The following is a 14,902-nucleotide window of genomic DNA, read 5'->3' on the forward strand; positions in this document are numbered from 1 at the left end:
ATTAGCATTAGACCTTGGGATGAATAGTGATTTGTGGGGCTCATCTGCCCAGGACATTGATGGGGACACTCCAGGATCATCGGTAAGGAGGTAGAGTGAGGAGAGGCACACTGAGTGCCACCCTGGGGGTCGGCCCTCTTGCAGAGAGATAGGGTACTTGGCAGGAGAGCAAGGCACAGCTGTGGATGCTGCTGGGGAGAGGCTATTGTCTCCAGCAGCTGGCACAGGGCTCTCCTCCCCATGCAGCACCCTGAGTTTTGGGGTACATTGTCTCTCACCTCAGAGTACTTCCCAAACCTTCAACCCTTTGTCCTTCTGTTGGCCACCTATGGCTGATTTCTGTGTGTGGGCTGGAGTTTCGGTTTGTGTCAGAGTGCCCACAAAGTCAGAGTGCCCAAGGGAGCAGTTGGCTGGGGCCAGTTGTGACACAGCCCAGGGTTGTGATTCAGAGACCCCTCTGGGTGGCATCTTCTAGTTCTGCCCTGATTAAAAAATGAGTATGTGCTCTGTGGCCACCCTGCCTACAGTGTCCCAGAGGGGGGAAGAAGGCCCTGGCCTTATGCCCAGGTGCCAGGAGAACTTCTGTTGGGAGGGGTGGGAGATGCTGCAAGGAGCACATAGCTTCTGGGCTGGGAGCTTCTCAGCTCAAAAAACTGGGGAGAGGGGCCACTTGTCTGGTCCACTTGTTCTGACTATCAAATGGAGAATGGGAGGGGAAGGAGGGCGAGGTGGGCGGGAGAAACATCAGACATGTGAAGCCCAGCAAAAGCCATGTGCACCACCAACAGGCACCCCCTGCCCTTTGGGTGCAGCACCTGGCGGGGGTCCTGGAACTCAATGCATTGTGCAGCCCCACAGGCAAGGGTTCTTCCATGCTGACCTCTGTGGAGTCTGGAGTTTTGACCTGGGACCTGTCAGTCCTGGTCTGCACAGAGTGTGGAGGGGAGACCAGGAGCATGCGTGAAAAGGAAACTTCCTTTTCTAGAAATGAGCTGTGATGCACACAGCAGTGGAATGCCAGACGGTGTGTCTGTGAGGCTTTGTTTAACCCGTTGGGTCTGAAATGATTTTGGAAGGGAAGTATGCCCAGTCTGGGACAGTGCTGCCTCCAGGAGGACGGTTCTGGGTAGAGCCTACATCCTCGAGGCCCAGTGAGGACGTAAAAGCTAGAGGCTGGAGAGTGGCGAGATGGCCGGGTGCACCTTCCAGAACCACCCAGCACAGACCCTGTGGGAGGGAAGGGAGAATCTGAGCAGGGCTGAGAGGGAGATGTCCCGTGACGTGTTCTAGGAAGCTTGGATATGGAGGGTGTGTTAGCAGGGACAGTTTCTGCAGTGCTAGCTTGGAAGAAGCAAAATAACAGAGCAGTGAGCTGGGCCTGCAGTCTCTGACCCCAGTTAATCCAGCAGTATTCATGCTCGTGTGGTGCCTTTTCATGTGTGTGCATGCCTCAGGCTCCTGCGGCTGTTGTATACACATTTGGGGCTGACAGTATACTTGTACATGGTGAAAGCCACGCTTGTGAAGGCCCAGCTTCCACCACATGCAGGTCAGGGCAGCATGGAGGCTGGCTCTGTCCTTTGGACCAGGGTTCAAGTCATTCTAGGACAGGGATAGGGTGTCCTGAGGCTGGCTGCTGAGTTGCAGCAGGCTCCCTGGCATGCATCTGTACTGGGAGCCTAAGCAGGATGGATAAGATGCTCCAACTTTGCTCTGCCTTTTTGGGGAATCAGCCACTTTTCCAAGGGGCTCTGGCTCCTTTTGATGCAGAATGAATGCCCAAGGGCAAGGCACAGTCATCTCACTGAATCAGTGCCCAGAGCTTCTGAGCCCAGGACGGGCATGCGTGCTGACCTGGGCATACACACATTGTGGCCATTTCCATGTTTGCAGCCTTGTGTGTGGGGCCACCTGGAGGCCCTCCTGCCCCCTCCATTTCCAGCCCAGCGGCTCTAGGATAATTCTCACCTCCTGCATTTCAGCATCTCATTCTGTGTTGACACACCTGGCTGTCCTGGCATGCTTCCTGCTTCCTTCCTGGTTCAATCCTGGTGGAGATATCAAGTGCCCAGATCCGGGCCTGTGGCTCTGAGGATCGCTCTGTATAGAGGTCTTTCCTTCTGTGGCCATCGAGCCCTGCATTGAATGCTGCTTCCTGCATCCCGGGTCCCTTCGTCCCCTGGGTATTTCCTACTTATCTGGAGCACAACCAGTTACGATTTATTTCATTTCAGCCCCTAGCCTCTGATGGCTTTCCCATAACCTGCATGCCAGAGCTTCCACTCCTCATGTGGTCGGGTCGACATGTGCCTAGCTGTGTGTCTGCCTGCCTCCACAGTGGTGATGTGCAATGCGTCTAGTGCCCTGACTTCCCTCGTAGACTAACCCCCCTGCACCTCTCTCTCTGCACACCCACTGTGGGCGTTCTGTCCCTCTAGCTTTGCTGGCTCCTGAGTGCCATGTGAATGGAATCGAACTCTATGTGGTCATCTGAGTCTGGCTTCTTTCACTTATCAGAATGCCTGTAAGAATGGGTGGTGCTGTTGCTGTTCCTTGTGGCTGAGTGGTGGTCTGTTGTGTGCTTGGACCATAGCTGGTTTGTCATTTGTCAGTTTGGAGGATGCCTTCATTGCCTTGGTTTTTAGTGATATTGAGTGAAGTGGCTAATAAGCACTGGCTGTGTGTGAACATGAGTTTTCATTTCTCAGGACTAGATACCTGGAAGTAGGATGGCAGGCTCATACTGTGTGTTTCGCTTAAGAAACCATCACACTCTTCTGTATTAGGCGGCTGTGGGTGAGTGTGCCAGCCACTCATGTCCTGCCTATCCTTCGTCTTGGCACTTCTTCGATTCCAGCCACTCTCATTGGGGTGTGGGTGGTGCATGGGGAGGTGGTGTTACAGTGTGCGACCCCACCCCAGCTGGCTCAGACATTTCCTCCTGGGTCTCCTGCCACCTCCCCTCCCAGCCCTGCTGACTGACACATGCTTCTCATCCAGATTTCTGTTCTAGAGTTGGTGGACTTGTATGGCGTTCCTGAGTGCATTAAATAGAGCCTGTTTTCTCTTTTGGACTTCTCACATCTGTTTGATTTTGTTTCCTCTTCTTGTAATCACTCGAAGGCCCAATGGTCATTCATTTTCCTCCCTTCTTCTACCTACAGTGTCATTTATTCCATTTCTCTTAGGATTAGAGGGGATACTGTGCCCCTTTCTTCTGGGGCATGGCTCCTTGAGCCACCACCAAGGTGTCAAGTATCACAGTCTGAAGAATGTGTCGTTTGGTTTGGGTGCACCTACCAGTGCCTGCTGGCGCTCCTTCTGGCTGGCTGGCTTGCCTGTGGGCAACCACTGGATCTTCCTCTTGAGGATGGCCACTCCACCCTTGCCACAGGGTTGTGGTACATGTAGTGGACACTCTGGGTGAGATCCCTCCCTGGTGTTTCTTCTCTTCCTTTCTTGTTTTTATCTCTTCTCCAAGGACTTAGCCTCCTTATGCCATAGGGACCTCATATGAAAGTTTTCTCTCAGCTTTTTATATTTTCCTGTTTCCTGATGGTTTTTTTTTTTCCCCCCTCAGTTGCATGTAAGGTGCCAGGGAGTGGGAGAGAGGAGGATCTCAGGGACTTGCTAAGCTTCTGGGGACTGTGTGAAGTGCATGGAACCTCTCTCTTGAGGGCTTGTCCTGGACATTTTTGCCCTGGTTAGCGATGTGGAGGTCTTGATACACAGTATTTATTGGTCAGTGAAAGCAGTGGTGGAGCCTTGAAGCATTGGAATAATCTGAAACAGAACTTCCTTCAGCATGGTGAATTTTATTTTGGACAAAAGAGCAACCTTTAAGATCAAACTGCTGTCTACAGTGAGAACAGGGGAGGGGGCGTCATCTGCTGTGACAGTCTGCAGAGTGATTCACAGCAGTGTTGTGATGTCGGAAGCAAACTCCTTCTTGGAGTATGTTACTAGAAGTAGAGGATTGCGCGAGAGGAGGTGACAGTTCTGCTGCTCCTGGCCTCACAAAGCTCCCTGTGGTCTGCCTGATGCTTGGCATGACTCTAAGGAGGGGACATTGGGAGACTGCACTCCAGGGTGGGGACAGCATCTGTCATTTGCCATTGGTACGCCTGCTGTGTGCTGGAGCCTGGGGTGTGGCATGGCCACTAACTTGTAGTCTGGCAGCTAGAGGAGGATTTAGGTTATTTTGAGGCTCTATTTTCTGGGGATAAGGGTGGGCATCAGGACACTGTGCATTGCCAGGAAGCCTTACAAGAAAGTCTTTGGTTCAACACAAGGAAGTTCCTGTTGCTTTCTGCCTGGAACAGAGCACTTCTGGGACTGGAAGGTGCCCCATGGTGCTCACTGCCCTTCTGTCTCTGGGCTGTGATGGCTCTGTGGCTGTGCTGAGTCCCTGGTGTGCCCGCCGTTGTGGCTCTGACCCCATGCCGCGGAGCACAGGGCAGGGTGCCATTGTTGCTCACCCAGGACTTCTCGTATGTGTTCCGAAAGTACCCGGATGCATGCAGAGGAATAATTAGCGTATCCTGTAAGATATGAATCTTAATTCCTAAATTACATATTTAGCAGATGGTCCAAAATAGCACTTGTAATGGCAACATTCAATTAGTGAGTTTAAAAAATGTATATTATTGCAACACTCTCGGTGGGTTTTATTTAGAGGTTTCTAAATATAGCGCTATAAAAACACAGAAGTGTTGCAAACTATTTACACCCACACTGCGGCACTGAGCTCTGTGCTAAACTTCCCACGTTCACCAGGACACAGTGTCGGCGTCCAGAAGGACACGGTTTACTCCTGTGCATGGATAGCAAGGAACAGCACTGCGGATGCTTGTAGGGCTGGCCCTGGTGTCCTTTGTCCCTGTGCCACCCAGGCTTGTGAGTTCCCACACCGCTGCTGGGACTGACCCCCCCCCCCCCCCCCCCCAAATTACTGAGTGTCTTGGTGGGGCTTGACTCACATGGGGCTCAAGGTGGGGCTCAGTTCATAAGTTGCGTGCTTGTAAAATATGTTTTCTGTCCCTGAGCCTGGGCAGGGGGGTGCCTCCAGTGGTGTTATGGCAGCGTAGCTCAGGTACCGTCCATGGTGACAGAGCAGGAAACATTTGAGGGCCTGCTCCAGTTAACAGAGCTAGGGTCCCTCCTTCAAGGGCTCCATCTGGAGTCTCCAGAGGCAGGCCTGTCATTTGTGGCACTCACTGTGGTCCAGCCATGCATGGGGGCTCTGAGCTGAGAGGTGGGCATGGTGGGGCTATGGGTGCAGGAAGCCCAGGGATGGACGTGCTGAGGCCTCCTCTCGGGAGGGACACAAGCCACTGAAGGAGGACTGGGATTTGACTGGGCCACCTTCCCAGAGACTGCTTCTGCCTGGAGGCCGAGGGTCTCCTTTTGGCAGCCCTAGTCCTCCTGCTCTGACTCTGCTGTGGGGAGGAAGCACTGAGACCAGGCAATTGACTGGAGTGCCTTTGTTGTTTCTGCTCTGAAAAGAGGAAAGTTTCTTACCAACTCAAAAGAATGTGAGCCAGCCCGAGCCTCCTCCCCACCTACCAACCCCTGGATCTCTCTGAAAAGCAGGCCTTCCTGGTAATCAAGTGTTTACAGAGGAAGGCTTTGTTCAGACCCTTCCTAGGGCTCTGTATGTTTAAACAAAGAGCTTTTTGGACCTAAACACAGATGTTCATTTGAAAATGAAAAATCAAATTATGCGGAACCAGCTTTTGAAAGTTAATGCCCTATAGCAAGTGAGACAAAGGGAGGAGACACTGTGTTGTAAATTTCACTTAAATAACTTTTTATTTTAAATAAAGTTTTAAACTAAAAAGGAGTCATTTGAAAGCCGCTCATCTTCCTCTCTGTCCTCCAATGGAACATCTGTGCTTCTTTCGAGGCTGGGAAAGACATGAATGCACAGCTAACCGGCGGAGAGCTCTTTTTACCATAATTACACCTTGCTCATTTCAGAGGCACAATGCCCGCATGAAATGCCAATTAAGCCTGCTATGTTAATGAGACGGAGCCTGAATGCCAGATTACAGCGGACACGAATCCCACCGGAACGAGTTTGATAGGACCCCTGAGTTTGTTCCGTTTTAATGGAAATGTTACCATGTGTGATGAAACCCTCTGTTTGCTTTTATTTAAAAGTGATCCATTTTGGGGTTTTTGGTCAGCAGATTTTAAAATAGGTATATTCCGAACACCTGGAGGGGGGTGCCTGGGTGCTCTGTGGTGCAGGGTTCTGCAAACACAGCCCAAGGACAGCAGTGCCCAGTGATAGGCACCCAGGTGTCTGGGTTGAGAGCCCTGGATAGCCGAGTGCTGGGGTGGCCCAGCAGACTCTCAGGTCCCTGGATGTTGGTGTCCATGAGGAGCCAGCCACCTGCCATTCTGCACCATCGTTTCCCTGTCCTTGACAGCCGAGCCGGCAAGACTCGGGACTGGTGTATTTGCTGATGCTGGCATCTGCACCTCCTGAAGTGGCCTGTCTGAGGCTCATCCCGAAATGCTGCTGAATTTGGTGCTGACCGTGAAAGTGGTTTGGCTTGTCTTGGGCAGGGCCCATCACTAGTGAGTGTGTGTTGGCCAGTGAGCAGGGTGGGTCTGGAGTGCCAGGTCCTCTGCTTCCTTCCTTCAGCACTGTTCAATTGAGGGTCCCCAGCAGGGCGGGCAGAGCTTGGAGGGTAGAAAGGACAGGGTAGCCGGCCGCAGGAGGAGGAAGTGACAGGTGTGGGGGGGTGTCACCTGTGCCCCACCACGTTGTTGGCCAGAACAAAGAACAGCTGTCTAAAGGTCAGAAGTGCAGAATGCCTTGAGTAGTTTCTGTGTGAAGATCAATCTGGGGAGGCACAGTTTATCAGGATATGGAATAGTAAAGGCCCCTGTGGTGAGCAGGGAGGCCTCGGGAGTCACCCGCACTGCCCCCAGGCCTTCTGTCTGTCCTAGAACTCCTGGCTGCCTCTGACCTGGCCTTCCCGCTTCCACACACAGCCCACGGTGGGGTCTGACCAACCCCAACTGCCCAGGGCCTGTTGGAGCTGCCCTGGGGATAAGCCTGCAGCTTGGGTTCAGTGCGGGGCTCCCGGTGCCCTCCTTCACCATACCTTCTTCCTGGCCATCAGGTGGGGCCTCCGGGGCTGCTGGGTGCCGAGCATTGATGAAGGACATGGAGTGTCTGCCCGCTGTGGGATCTCTGTGCAGACACTTTGAGAACTTACTGCGGCAGCCCTCAGCTAGCTCGCTTCAGTTCACAGATGGGGCAGATTGCTCCTGGCACCCCCATGCACCCCCGGGTCTGACGCACAGCTGATACGGGTCAGGCCTGAGGGTTTCCACTGAGAACCTGTGCCACAGCACCACCCTGCCGGGGTCTGGGGGTGGGCGGCTCACTTGCTGGTGGGGATCAGAGCCAGGCCTTGGCTTAGGAGACTCGTGGTCCACACCCATCTGGCAGTGCGGGGTCACCCTAGTGCTTTGTTAATTCCAAAGGGAGGTTAAATCCAGGTTTTCTCTTTTAGGCTGAGGCCTTACAGGATGCAAAGACTTCCACGTCCCAGATAATGTGGCAGACCTGCTCTGCTGCCTTGTGCCCCAGCCTTGCCGTCCTCAGGGTCCTTAGGGTTGGGCTTGTGGGACCATGCATCTGCTTGTCCCTCTCCCTGACAGAGGAACAGAATATTTCATCCCCAGTGCTTAAACTAGGTGGGGTGTGACGTGTGTGAGGCTTTGTGGACAGCACCTGGAGGTGTGGTGGGGGTTGGAGGCTGAGTGAACCAGGAGCCCTGGGAATGGGAAGACAAATGGATAGACAGATGGACAGGTGGCTGGGGGGGCAAAGTCACATGTTTTTCCTGGGAACCTGTCATCGGCCCCATAGAGAGAGAGGTCTGAGCTTATCTTGCATCTCACCTAAGGGTACTCATCGAGCAGAAGAGTGAACTGCCAGCTGCTGAAGAGCGAAGGGTGGAGTTACCACTGCCAGGCAAAGGGGGAGTGGTTGGCGTGTTGGCAAAGCTACCTGTAGGTGGCCCTGCTGTGCAGGTGAGGGTCTGCTCCAGGGTCCACAGTCCCTGGGAGGTGAGGCCACAACACTAGAATGTTCATATTAGTAAGGGAGAGCCTTTCCTGGGCTCTCTGCCCTCTCTTGTGTTCCAGAGCACTGGGAGGGAGCCAGGGAAGGTGTGCAGGTAAGGAAAAGGGAAGGGCCAGCCAGCTAGCCACTGCCCACTGCGTGGCTGGCCTCTGACCCCAAGGTGGGCTGTGCAGGGGCAGGAGTGTAGGATTTGGGTAGTGATGCGGGCCGGGCACCTTCACTTGCTGGGATGAGGCTGCTCTTGAGACCCAGTCCAGAGGGTGGTTCCTTTCTGGAGCAAGACTGGGAGGTCCAAGTCCTTCTTTTGCACGAGGGGCAGGCCACTGCTGTGGGGGAGCCAAACAGTCATGGGGACAGAGGAAGGACTTCCGCTTGTCCTAAGTCCTCCTGGTTAGGGTGGACAGTCACACCTGCAGTTACTCTATCCCTTCCTCCTGGCTTGTGGCCAGGAGCTGGCCCCTTGTGGTCTCAGGCCCAAAGCCTGTCTGCTCTGCAGACGCGTGGGCCTCAGGGCAGTGGAGGCTTCCCTCCATCCTCTACCCTGACCACCCCCTTCGGCTTGGCCTATAGCTCGTCCTGTCGCCTGGACCAACATCCTGCTGTTGCTCGTGTCCTCACACTCTTTCTCCAGAGGGAGCCCTGTGAACTCTCTGTGACATCTGAACCCCACTCTGGTCTGCTGGCCCTTGTGTGCTGGGCTACTGTCCTCTCAGGCTGCTCCCTGAGGTCACCAAGATCCTCTGCCCTTCATGATACCCTGTGCTCTCCCTGTGCTGAGTTAGCCCTTTGACACTGCCTTCCACGACCACTTGGTTAGGTTGGCCCTTGTGCTTTTTAATTTTTATTTATTTTTATTTTTTTATTCATTTATGACAGTCACAGAGAGAGAGAGAGAGAGAGAGAGACAGAGACACAGGCAGAAGGAGAAGCAGGCTCCATGCACCGGGAGCCCGATGTGGGACTTGATCCCGGGTCTCCAGGATCACGTCCTGGGCCAAAGGCAGGCGCCAAACCGCTGTGCCACCCAGGGATCCCGGCCCTTGTGCTTTTATCTTCTTCATAGCACTTACTGCCTGGCATCAGGGACCAGCCCTCCTTGTTTGCTTGTGACATACCCCAAGGGACATGAGGCTTTCCTGGACTATCTCACCACCAGACGGCTGTGGAAAACTCCAAGTCCCTTCCTTGCTCCAGTGTGGCACTGGACAGGCAGGACTCTTTTTGGGTGGCTGGGGCAGGGGCCCCATCTTGGGCTCAAAACACACTGTGGAAGTCTGTGGCTGTGAAACACTAATCGTGTTTCAGTATTTGGGAGGGGAGTGTCCCTTACCTGTGTTCCAAGAAGAATCCTCGGGCTAGGTTTTATGACTCCCCAGCCACCAGGGCCTTGGGGCATCTGATCTGGACATTTGTACCACATGTGGGCAGTGGAGGCAGGCCAGCCCCAGCCCCAGGCCATGCAAGGCACCAGAGTGGAGCTGGGTGATTTATGTGCTGTGCAAAGCAGGTTCACCTGTGTCGGGATAATTGCAGTGGGATTTGGCAGTGCTGTCATCCACAGAAAAGGCATTTGGGGTGTCAGAATGAAGCATGTAGGTATCAAACAGTTATGTTTTCAGGTTAAGAATTTAATGAGGAGTAAATTCATTTAAACCAAAGAGCTGGCTTTAGGGGAATGTTCTCTATAAAAGCATGTTGTGTGGCTCTCCTTGCTGCTGACATTTTATCCTTCCTCATGCACGCTCCAGCCCGTCTCCTGGGAGAGCCGCCTCCTGCAGGCGGTGGTGTATTTGACGTGTGGATCCAGAATCTAAAGCAGCAGCCTCTGAGGGCCACAGCGCGTCCCTGGTCTGTCCTCCAGTTGTCAGTGATGGCTCCCCTCTGAGAGGGACGGGCAGGGCTTGCTGTCACCTGCTCTGTCTTGGGCCTGGCCCGCACAGGCTTGTGGTGGGTCAGTGATGAGAGCACAGTGTTAGTGACAAAGGTTGCTTGTTGAGCGCTTGGGCTGGGGGTCATTACTCATCTGCCTGGAGATGCTTCTGCTCGAGGCAGCTAAAGCATGCACATCTTCTCTTCACAGGTGGTTTTCAGACACTGGCTAAATATTTCGTTTTATGCTGGGTTCTTGGTGAGGGGGGTTTCTCTCTTCTACCTGGGGGGCTGTTTTGCAGCTTGTAATTAGGACTCGAGTGCTGTGGCTCCCTTGTCCCCACCATGTGCCAAGAGTCCAGGGCAGAGTCCAGGGCATCGTCTGGGGCTGTAAGTCTGCCTGGGGGTGCTGCCAGGGGACTCGTGGGCCCTGATTCCACCTGCTGATCCCCTCCCTCCTTTTCCTTCCTCCTCCCTCTGCAGCACTTTCCCTGGACCTAGGGTGAGTTTTCTGCTGCCTATGGTCTACCATTCCTGGGAGAATCCTGGGGCCACTGAGATCAGTGTGCACCTTCCAAATGTGCTGGGTGGTGGGCTGTGCCTGGTGCTCCTCCCAGCATCTGTTTTCTCATTACTGAGAGCCTTGCCTTTGTCAGAGGCATTCAGGGAGCTTTATCTCTCTCTTCTCCCTAACCTCACTTGCTCCTGCATTTATTCCCTCAGACCAGAATATTGTCATTGAGCATTGCCGTGTGCCATCCAAGGAGTAGGACCCACGTGCTTGGGAATCTGACCAGGAGCCACACATACCAGCGTGGCTGTGGGGGGCTAGCCTGGAATGCTGGAGAGAAGGGGAACCTGCCAGGGCTGCTTGGGGCTTGTCAGGGATGGCCTCCTGCAGAAGGGGGTGACCTTGACCTTGAGGCTTGGTGCATGAGGAAGAGTTATCCATCTGTTGAGGGGGTTCTCTGGCCAAGGGTCCACATGGCTGGAGAGAAGGAGGCGTTGGCCAAGGCCTGAACGATGGGGTTCTGGATGGCTGTGCACACGGGGACTAGAGTGTGAACCCAGGTATTGTCCTTACTCTCCTTAGGATGTAGGGCTGATGTCCTGAGTAGGGGCAGCATTCCACCTGCACAGCCTGTTCTGTGGTGCACGTTCTCAAGGGAGGAAGAGAGAGTGCCACACCGTCTTTGGTAGACTGTGGGGTTTGGTCTAGATGCACGGTACACTTGCTGCTGGTGGCTGGTGAAGCTGCAGAGCTTCGTCCTCTTCTGTGCCCTCACTGAAGCCTGTTTGTGGTGGTGGACTCTTCCTCGGGTGCTATAGAAGAGGGCTCAGAGGCTCTGAGAGGCCCACACCACAGACACTAGGCTTCGGGTGAGCGAGGCCTTTGCAGCTCCCTCTACTGCCTTCACCCTGCCATGGAACGTGCTGCCTTTCCTTCTGCCATCTAAGTCTTAATGGAGCGCGTGTCAGGCCCTGTGTTGGTTCAGGGTTGCATGGAGCCTGTCTATACGGAGTGCACAGCCCAACAGACCAGCACAGCAGCAGCTGCTCACTCAGGTCAGCTGATGGGAAAGGATGTCTTTGTTGTTGCTGGTCTTGCTCTGGCCGGATGCTCTCTGCCTCTGAATGGGCTCCAGGGCAGAGTGTCATTCAGGAGCCAGGCCCTCTGTTGCTGCTGGACACAGCAGACGTGGGTCTCCTCTTGGTGGCGGGCTCCATGCTTAGAAGGACACCGTTCAAGTTGGCTACTTAAGATGCCTGTAATTGGAAGGGGAGCCTTCCCTGTCCCACATGGCAGAGGATTGTAAATCTTTCCTGATTAAAGGGAGCGGATTCAGAGGGTGGGAGAGAGGAGTTGGAAACAAATTGGCAGTGTGACTCCCTTCCTTTTGCTGATGGGGAAAGTGGTTAATTAGGTGATTTTTCTTTTCCTCTGACACGTGCAAATGAGACTCTGTTAATAACCAAGCTGTTACGTAAATGGTAAAATTTTAACACTAGTGTCAACTTGTCAGGCGTGTCTGCAGAGTGGAGGTAAGCTTGAGGGAGATGCTCGAAGGCTTTTGCCCTTCACTTGACGGCAGGAGCTCTTCCTTTTCTGGCTCTCTGTAAACCCTGGGGGCTTGCTGGGGTGGGGTGGGGGATACTCTTTTCCCATCCTCCAACCAGTCCAGGCCACAATAGCTACTTAAGATGGTGGGAGCAGGACCAGTTGCCAGGATCAAGTTAGGGGCTACAGCCATTGGCCAGGGCTCAGGCTTGCCTTGCCACACCTCTCCCCTGCTCCCTGCGTGTGGGTCAGGATGGGCCGTGGTGCAGGCACATGAATAGGGGTCTCGGGAGCTGGCAGTCCCAGGTGGGTGGGGCTCAGAACAGGACCCCCAGCACTGGCAGGGCTGGGCGGTATTTATCACCCTTGGGAAGCAGGCTCTTCATTCTCAGAAGTGCCTGACTGAAATTCTTTTCACTCGATCATTCTTACCAAAAATGCCAGAATCCACGAAGCTGCTGCTTTTTCTGCAGGGTTTTGGGAGTAAACAAGAACTCGTGCGTTACTCACTTGGGATTTGTTGGTCTGTACTCTGTTTCCTGGCCAGTCTTGGTCAAGGGCGTGCCGGATCACTGGCTATAGGTTTGGAACCCAGCTGGTGCCTGGCATTTGTTTTCTCTTCATTCCAGGCTCTGGAGAGGTGGTTATTGAACACTCGTGCCCCCCCCTCCCAACCAGGGGTTCTAGGCTGTGTGTGGTGAGAGGGGAGGCCAGTGGGCCCTCTGTGCCGGTGCCCCCAGCCAGAGGAAGTAACACCTGTGGACCATGAGCCTGTGAGGGCTCAACCCTCACTTCCTCCCGAGCTCCAAGGCACCAGGACCACCTGTGTGTCTTGGTCTCACAGTAATGTGGGCTCTCTGGGGAGTTGCTCATGGAGTCTGTGCCTCTGCACTGTCAACAGGAAGTGATGATGGAGCTGGTTCCCATCTTGAGGTGGGAAGGCCCTGAACATGTTTGGTGGATTTTGAAGACGTCGATCTTCTGGTTCAGCTTCCTGGGCCTCTGCTATCTCCTATCCTGATGCACGCTCTGCACTCCCTACTCCTGCCTGGTCTCTGGGTGGCAGGTTGTTAGTACAGTGGAGATGGGTAGCTGTCTGTCTTGCAAATCTAAAATGAGATTTTACTTTTTAAATAAAAAGAAAGGAACGCTTGAATATTTGCAGCTGGGAGATGGCAGAGATTAGAAATGCTACTTATCTCTGCAGCACAAAAGAAGGGGAGCGAGGGAAGTGGAGCACTGCTGAATACTGATGAAGTGGAGGCAGCGCCAGCCACCGTGAGGAAGGCTGCCCTTGCTGATGAGCTCCATGGGGACATGGCCCATGTTCCCAGCTGTGCTGCGGGTGGGCGAGTGTCTCAGGCCTGGGTGGGAAAGTCACCCTGGCTTTGGCTGGGATTGGCTAAACTCCAGGTGTCTTGTGTCTGTAGTCCTCCCTGGCACCAGACCGTGTCATCCCCCTGCCTCCATCTTCTCCTGTGCGGCCTCTGGGCCTGCTGTCTCCTTTTGTTCCACCTTCATGGTCTGTGGAGCTGCTTGGTGAGGTAGCATGGCTCCCTTGGCCCACGTATCTTCCCATCTTCATTCCTATGGCCTAGAGCCCCATGGGACACACACAAATCCGTGTCAGTGTAGCTTACCCCCTCACCCACAGACAGGACTGCGTGCACATATGATGGCATGCTGCCATGTGCCAGTCCTCCTCCTGTGCTGGGGTCACGGCCACTGTATGCAGCTGGCTTCTGTTGGGTGGTCCGTGGTGACCACCATGCCGTGGTCTTGGTCTTCCTTCCTGCAGCCCCGTCTTCAGCTTGCTCCAAGCTGGTGTGTCCTTACCAGGCAGACTCGTGTACCATCTCTGCCTTCTGCAAGGAATAGACCAGTATTTACCAAGCACCTTCTGTGGGTGAAGCCTGACTGATGGGGCCACACTGTGGGGCTTCTTGTAGAGGCCAGCTGCATATGTCACCCAGACACTGAGGTCGATCAGGAGTCTTCTGAGTTGAAGCGGTGTGAGGTGTGTCTTTGGACTAAGGGTGACCCTGAGAAGGGAGAGCTGTGCAGTCCAGGGCCTGCCCTACCAGGGACTCGGCTGGGTCCTCGTCATTCTCACCTCATCTCATCCCCAGAGGTGCTGCATGCCTGGCGTGGCCTTCTGTTGTTTTGGTGCTTGTGGCAGCTGATGATGTTAGAGGTCATTGGGTGCCCCATGTGTAGGAAGGGGGAACTGTGGCACAGAGGGGGGCAGCTGGTCCACAGTGGGGGTTTGAGAGTGAGTTCCTCACACCAGTGATAACTTCTGTGGCTCATCATTCCTTTGTGCCCAGCCCTCTTCTGCATTGCTGGTCTTAACTTCCAGCCTAACAGAGGAGCCCTATATGGGGGTTGAAGAGACTGAGGTTTAGAAGTAAAGAGCCTTGCCCAGGGTCTCACAGCCAGTCAGGGGCAGTGGCAGGTGCGAGTTGGGTGGGACTGGAACCCATGTTCTGAGCCATAAGCATTGCCATGGCTCTGTGCCCTTGGCTCAGTGGTGCTGGGCTGGTGCAGCCTGAGCTAGTCTGTGCCCTGGTGTCCATTGTTGGGTTCCTTGGAGAGACTTGAGTTGACTAGTTTGCCTGAAATAGGCATGAGAAGGTTCCTCCAGCGCCATGGTCCTTTGTTATAGAGGCTACATCTTGGTGACCCAGGCCTTGGACCTTCCATCATCTGCTGAGGAACTCCATGATTTGCTGCGGCCTTTATCTCCCCCCACACCTCCAGCAAACGGTGAACGAAGCAGAAGTGGGCTGTGGTGATGAGTGCCATTGGCATCCCAGGAGGGAAACAGAAAAATGGAAAACCTGGTGCAGAGCAGTACAGGAAAAGAC

General features: G+C 54.1%; 1 protein-coding gene across 6 annotated transcripts in view; it reads left to right on the forward strand.

Annotated features, from left to right (window-relative positions):
* The window catches only part of MAD1L1 (mitotic arrest deficient 1 like 1), a 345,798-nt gene that overhangs the window by 101,051 nt on the left and 229,845 nt on the right, over positions 1 to 14,902 (forward strand). The window lies entirely within an intron of this gene.

This window comes from Vulpes vulpes, chromosome 3 (genome assembly GCF_048418805.1).
Source record: "Vulpes vulpes isolate BD-2025 chromosome 3, VulVul3, whole genome shotgun sequence".
Lineage (NCBI taxonomy): Eukaryota > Metazoa > Chordata > Mammalia > Carnivora > Canidae > Vulpes > Vulpes vulpes.